Source organism: Rhinoderma darwinii, chromosome 6, assembly GCF_050947455.1.
Source record: "Rhinoderma darwinii isolate aRhiDar2 chromosome 6, aRhiDar2.hap1, whole genome shotgun sequence".
NCBI classification, from domain to species: Eukaryota; Metazoa; Chordata; class Amphibia; order Anura; family Rhinodermatidae; genus Rhinoderma; species Rhinoderma darwinii.
Genome location: NC_134692.1, coordinates 78,695,893 through 78,703,606, shown reverse-complemented (window position 1 = coordinate 78,703,606; position 7,714 = coordinate 78,695,893). Strand labels below are relative to the sequence as shown.

Genomic DNA, 7,714 nt, shown 5'->3' with positions numbered 1-7,714 from the left:
GATAGTTATATAATATTGTAGTAGAAAGAGTAAGGCAAATTGAGTACATGGGGATAAATGTACTTACATTTGTATACCATTTGGGATTTACAAGTCGGATCTCTGGAGGCTTGCACCCTTATGCCCTGGAGGTTTTTGTTCTACTGTGCTGCCCATACACCTTCTCTGAGTACATGGGGATGTCATAATGCTTTTGACAGCATTCGGCTCTGTTCACATATGCATTGGAGTCTCTGTTGGAGCCTCCGTAGAAGATCCGGATGAGATTACTGGAAACAATAGCGCAGCATGCTGCGCTACTCTTTCCGGTAAAACCACGGACATCCCGACAGAAAACGGATTCATTAAAGTTAATGGGTACCGTCAGCCGTCGGTGGTGTACATGGTGCAATGGAACTGTTGCTTCTGGTATTCCCTTGTAATACTTCTCTGATAGAGCAGAACAACGAAATGACCCGACACAGGTGTGAACCCAACCAAAGATGTAAATATGTCCCTGCCTGGTAACAGAGATATTGTGCTGAAGGAAGAGGCAAAGTGTAGCAGGTGGGAGCCAGGTAGTTAATGGTGTTTTTATAGTGCAAAATTCTGGTGTACGATAATGTATTTTAAGCTACAGTATATATTGTCAACCATACAGATTAAAATGTAAAGTAACAATATTATTTTTGTCTGGAGTTGGTGAAGGTACCCAAGTTAGTAGGGGGCCACGATAAATTAATTGCTCCATATTCTAGACATACTTAATCTGGCCGTGTGCAGGACCAGCTGACACTGAACCTGTCAGTGCTGCTGATCTGACGGATACAGGTTTCAGTGCTAGATTCAGCTGCTCAAGCAAGAGAGAAAAGGGAGAGACCCAGCAGGCTGGTGGGCATAAGACTTTTACAAAGAAGAACTAATTTGCAATGAAGCAAAAAAGAGGGAAGTGCCCTTGTTCCCAGCCGGCTATAGAGATATGGATATATTAAAATATAACTTTTATTAGGTATGAGTTAAACAAACAGACAAGCAGGTAATTAAACCATAACAAACAATGTTTAAAAGTTAGCCAATGCTGACTGACAGTTGTTAGTTTTGCATCACTCGGATGCAATCAGTGAAATAGAGCAATTCCTGTGTCCGTGTGTTCCAACAGCATCTGCATTATACTGTGGCACACGGATCATCAGTAGTTTACTGTCAGTTAGGCATTAGAATTAAAATTAGAACGAAGCCCCCCCGACATGTTTCGCTACGTCCGTAGCGTCCTCAGGGGTACATATGGGGCATCAGATGCAGCTGCTCTGTATACAGGATCTTAAAAATATTTTTAAATAAGAAGTATTTAGAAAGTTGCACAAAACACACTAATATACATTTTTATATATATAAAAAGAAATATATGATTTCAAAGGTGTACATAGCTGTGAAGGATGATTTATTTGCTTATATTCTCTGTATGAAATTACATTGTGAATTATCAAGCAGGATGCCGAATTACCAAGATATGTAATATGTGAAAGTGATGATAATGTGTAAATGATTTAGTTTCGTGCAGCAGCCATCTTGTCTGGAGTTCCCATTTTGGTTCTTTTGTAGTGAATAGAAAAGTAATTGTTCCTTTAATACAAGTAATGTTGATTTCGTATGTTTTATCTTTGACCTTGGTTCCCATGCGAAGATGGACAGGGAGTGAGATGGGAGTGAGATGGGAGGATGGCAAGTATGCATGAAGAAAGGTCTCCCCCCCATCTCCACGAGGACATTCTGTCCAAAAGAGAGATAAGAAACCTGTAAACATAATGTGTGAAGAATTATAATGAGGTATCTGGGATGTACGTTATGATATGCTTTTTACTGAATAACAAATACTGTTACATTGTCTCTGATTGGTTTACCTCAAGCCTACACCCCTTCTGAATTTCAGTTTAACAGTTTGAGTTTGGTAATAAATCCTTCAGAGGAGCATTTTGAACATATAAGCGAGTCTGTGTGTTTTCTTCTCCTCTCTCGATATATATCGGTGAAATATCCTAATTAGGATACTGACTAATGGAGTCTGGCCTTGAGAGTCTGTTGGGACTCGTATAAATTTCAGTCTAATATATATTTTGAGCGATGGATTTCCACGACAGTAATGGTGCCGATAAAACCCAGGAAGATTGCACGTCTGATAAGCTGTCACTGGAGAGGTCTGGCTTTGCATCTGTGAATTACAAAAAAACCGCGGTAGGTAAGGAGCTTATTCTTACACCATTCACACATGTATTGCGTAAGCCTTGGAATCCAGCTGTCAGAACGTCACTTCTATGGACGAGACTCCTTAGTCAGTGGGTTGAAAGATGGATCCAAAAAGGTATGTTGAAGCTTTTTGTGTGATGAAGGATTGCAGGTGTGTACGTGATCTTAAACTGTTGATATGAAAGACATGAGAGAATTTTTGCCAGCAAATACATAGTTAACAATTGTGAGAAGCCTTTGGAATGCAGTGACGTAGCGCATGGTGGAGAGAAGTCGTAACTCACATGTGAAGTATTTGAAATGCAAAGAGTTTGGGCTGGACTGTGAGGAAAAAACATAACTTCTGCTTGCTGCTTTGTTGTAGCGTCATTTGTTATTTAGTTGTGTAAAATTGTTGAGAATTAATAGTTGTTCTGTTACCCGTTTGTCTGGGATTATAGTTGGGAGGTACTGACTGGTATTGGCTCAGACCCATAGAAAGTTGGATAGTTATGAGTAATATCATGTAGTACCACAGGGGCTTCAATGGTTAAGTCCTGATAATGTAGAATCCAGTGCAAGGAGAAGCAATTGTGTTTATATTGAATTTGCACTCAATACCATTACCCAGTACAATAGGGAAAACGTTGAATACTGTATTAGAAAATCATTTATATTTTCCTGGCTCATTGCCAGACAGTGATATTGTGTGTAAGGGTCCATAAATCAGTTGTATGCATTGCCAGACTGGCATAAGGTGGGAATCAGTACAGACTGATTTCTAGCACATGATAATCCGGCATATACACTTTGATGTAAAATAACATCCAAGTAATTAAGTCTGTAGTAGAATAACATCAGACCGCTGGATTGAATACCGTTGTAATATAACATCCTGTATTCAATGAATGACCCTGACACTTATCCCAGGTGCCACATGTGTCGTAGTAGTAATTACAGTGAAGAACATTGGTATTGGATCAGACCCATAGCCCATAAAGAAATTATCACCAACATAGATAACAGCCCCCTAAACTACAACCCACAAAGTGAACGGCTGAGCAGGGAGGATAATATATATGTTACCAAATATAATTTGCATGTGAAACCATTGCAAAGTGCTAGAGGAAAGAGTTTGGGATATATGTTACATCACGGGCTGTATGAACTGAAAGACACCCCCCCCGGCAGCAAGTGTTCTGCATAAGTGAAGTGTTACCAACTCCTGCTTGAATCAATGGAGGTTCATGAATGTCGATTGTGTTGAAGAATTTGCTCTTGTAATTGTTGATTGCCAGCATTTTGTCTGTTCTTGATTTTCAATCCAGTGAGGGATCAGAGGATCCTACTGCTAGAATGTCTGGAGGAACGACTTTTGATATCGTATTGGTAAGACAGTCTAGGAGATAGACTGGTCTGAGATATCTGTCGGCAAACGTGGCCTGTTTGCCTGGAGGTGGGGGATTTACCGGAAATCACCCTACTGCTCTCCGACCATGGGGTCAGGAGGAAGTTGGACAAAGATGCTTTGGGGCACTGGTCCCGGCCAACATTAGAATGAGCAAAAGGAGCTGGGGCTTTAATTGTAAAGTATGTGAAGGCAAAATAACACACTGAAAAAAATAGTTGAAGAGGCTGGCAGCAGTAAGAAGGATGTTTGCATGTGATAAAGACAATGGTTTGTGGAAAGTTGAGAAAGGGAGTGGAGTGGCCAGGACAAGGCATAAGTTAAAAGGACAAAGCAGGTGATTACAGTTGGTTACAAGTAAGATGATGTGAGAGAGAACAATTTAAATACAGGTGTAAATTTTCATTGGAAGAGTGAAGAAAACGGAGCAGCCAGGTACATTGCAGTGACTAACGTGGGTCAGAACGGGGGGAGTGTAATGTGTAATGTGATGTGACATCTGTGTGATGTGTGATGTGTGCAATCTAACATGTGTGATGTGATGAGACATCTGTGTGATGTGTGTAATGTAACATGTCTGAAGTTTGAAACTAATGGCCACAATAAAAGCAGAACTATATTGTATGTTTCCTATTTTTAACAGCAGTAATGTCTAAAAATGTTAGTGTTTTGTGTATGGGGTTAAAATCAGTTCTACTTTTTTTTTCATTTTTTTTTATGCAACGTGTTTTATTGTCGCGCAGCGCAGTCGTCTGTAACTACACCAAGCGAGAAAAATATTACAGCCGGCTGGATCTGTTTGTAAAAAGATAAAAGCTATACTGCAGATTAATGTGTTATAATGTGGTAAGATTTAATGTTGGAATGTTTTGATGTTGATTCAAATGAATTAAAATACAGATATTGTGAGACACAGGGTCTTGAAAATGTATGTGCCCCCTCTGTTCCCTATTCTTATGTACAGCTTATTGGTTTGCAGTAATTAATATTACCAGATATATTATTTTCTGTGTTATTGAATAACTAATTACATTTGTCTTGTTTTTTTTTTTTGTTTTCACACATGAGGCACGTGCTATGGTGCTGCCTAAATGTTATTTTTGGAAATGTGAGATGTTTTACAGGTAAATGGTTGCAGGTCATTTTAAAGATAAAATGTATTTTTGTCAGGAGAAAGTAATCTTTTTTGTTCCAGGCTGTTGTGTATTACAGGGGGTTAAACTAGTGCTCCCCCCCCCCCCCGATAGAGTGCCTAATCTCATTATGTTAATATGTAGTTTTGAACCCTGCTACATTATTTTCGCAGAGTCCAAATAGGAGGGAATGTTGAAGGGACTGATCAGGTAGTTTTTGTTTTTTTGTTCTCCTTTTTACAGGCAATTTTATAACCCCTTCACAGCCAGAGGGAGCTATGCCAAGCACTGCCCTATCCCAGTGGCTGAGAAAGGGTTGTAGATTTCCCAGTGTTGAAGGGACTGATCAGGTAGTTTTGTTTTGTGTTTTATTTTGTTTTGAATTAATGAATTTGGTTCTAGGAGATCTACAAAATGTGTATGAGCTTCAAGGAGTAACCCAGATTAAATGTGTATGACAGTAACCTACATTTTGAGGTTTTTCTGTGTAGATGGTTCCAGATCCTTCCAGAACGGTGAAGCTGTGCTGTAGTCTCCACCCAATATGAGTTATTGTGTAAGAGACCATCCCCCTCCAGCCAATTTACACAGGAGGCAGAGGTGACGTCACTCACAGATGAGTCTTTACAGATTTAGATGGGGAGAAGGCAAAACAAAAAAATTGTTTGAATATTGTTTATTTTATGCCAGATTTCAGTAACATATTTTGTTTGTTTTTGTATTAATCAGGTATTTACAGGACCTGGTGGGTGGGATTTACAAGTGTTCTGGATCATCAGATAAATGTGGAACAATAAAACTCCACCCTTTTGAAATGTTCTATCTATATGTGACATGGGTTTCCAATGTTAATTTGTAATGTAGACATACTTTATCATATACAGCATGTGTAGAACAGGATATGAGGCACCAGGTAAATTACCCAGAAACCACTCTCACCTTCTTGTTCATCTCAAGGAGCGGAGCTGGAGGTGCTCGCTGAGGCTTGTAACCTGGCAGAAGGTAAGACGGCCGACATTTACACTGACTCTAGGTACGCTTTTGGCATCTCCCACAATTATGGGCCCATTGGTAGAAGGAACTTTATTGAATCATTGGGTAAGCCAATTGAGAGAGCAAGAGAAAACAGAACTGACAACAAGGGTATGTGCAGCCAGGTGTCAGTAAATTGGCTTGTCCCTGGATACAATAATGCCACCACTAGGTTTGTAGCAGCCGGCATGATGTGCGCACGGCATGACATAGGTAAAACAGCAAAGGTACCTGTGAAAAGTGCAGCCCGGCCAGATTAACAGTCCCAGCGACTGCAGAACATACAACTACCCGAGGTAGACGTGTATGACGCGGTGCTCATGTGTGTAGACTTGTTCTCAGGGGGGCTTGAAGCCCGGCCTGTATTTTCCCCACTGCAGACGTTGTGTGCAAGTGACAGGGAAACAATGTTATCCCAAGTATTGACCTGATGTTTGTACAATAAGATATCAGCAGTTCTCCAGATGTTATTCCAAAGTTAGTTTGTTTAACAATTGTATTTAAGAAGTGTTGTGGGAATATTAAATACTGAAGTTAAGTTTTATGTAAAGTTCTGGATCAGCCTTAGCATTGGACTATTAGAGTCATGCGTCAGATAAAAGGTACAAAAGTGGAATATTCCCATTAGAAAACATTTTTAGTTATTTGTTTTTTGTCGTTGTTATTGTGAAATGAAAATTCTGTGCAGTGTTTGTGTGTGTGTGTGTATATGTATGTATGTATATATATATATATATATATATATATATAAAGAAGAAAAATGTGTTTGCATGTATCACTTCTAGTTATTGCTCAATGTGAACGTTTGATGTAAAGATGTTATTTGTTAATGTTTTTCTTCAAATTAATTATTTGATTAAGATCAATTAATGTTTATACAATGAAAAAGTTTGTTCTCCACAGGAAGAGTCCAACTGGGAGCGGAAGGCGTGAGAACCAGATTCTAACAGAATGTGGACGGATAAGGGAACGTGAATCGGTAAGACCCACGGCACTCTTGATGGCTTTTGCATTGATGGTGTATGACCTCACATATGCCTCAAGACTGCAAGGATCGATTTGGTAAGATCTAATTGGTATGTCCCAGGCTTTACAGCTGTTGCTGCTAAATTCTGTTAGAGCTGTTTGATTTGCCTACAGAACAGTCCTGGCAGACCGGTGCCAACCTTATCATACCCGCCTCCCACAAAGAGAACAGACCTTGAGAGGCCTCCCCATGCAATACAAATTAGAGTAAGAAAAATTGGTTTGTGACATTTGTCAGATAAACATGTGGAATCTGTGTATATTTTGGTGAGCTGGAAATGTTCCAGGCAATCAGCTCAGATCAAGGTACAAATCCTGCTGAAAAGCGTGACACCAAGTGCATATGAAATGTACCCAATAATTACACATCTTCTAGGTGCCCTGTCCATTGGAACAGAGAAGTTTTTTTTTCTTATATAAAAGGTGTTTGTTTGTTTGTTTGTTTGATTTAGTTTAAGGGCCTGACATTGTTATTGTATGTACTTAGAACAACTTTTATAGTACGTAGATGTTATCACCAGATTAGTAACAATTGACAAGGGTTGGGGTTCCCCAGCAAGTGCCATTAAACATGAACTAAAAGATTTTTAATACAATGAACTCCATTACTGAGGTGCGGCAGGCGCAGCCGGAGCCAGTACAACGCGTTTGTCATGAACTGACGGCAGTGTCACAATTCCAAGCAGCCGCCCAGACAAGTAAGAAGACAGCTGAGCGGAGGGTTTGTGGGGTCACAATAACACCCCACTAATTCGCCTACGTGGGATCTCACACCAGGCTCACAGCATGAGGTGTTGTGTATAGCCCGGTGACGTAAACTAAAAGAGACGGTGTCTGACAGATGAAAAGGACCAAACCAAGTCCTGATGACATCAGCAAAGATCAAAGTAAGGACCAAAGACCTGAGTGAATC

General features: G+C 39.9%; 1 long non-coding RNA gene across 1 annotated transcript; it reads left to right on the top strand.

Annotated features, from left to right (window-relative positions):
• Positions 1–1,960: 1,960 nt before the first annotated feature.
• LOC142655603 (uncharacterized) lies at positions 1,961–7,211 on the top strand. Its single transcript, XR_012849524.1, has 2 exons — positions 1,961–4,953; positions 5,094–7,211. It is a non-coding gene; the product is annotated as an uncharacterized LOC142655603 (long non-coding RNA).
• Positions 7,212–7,714: the final 503 nt, after the last annotated feature.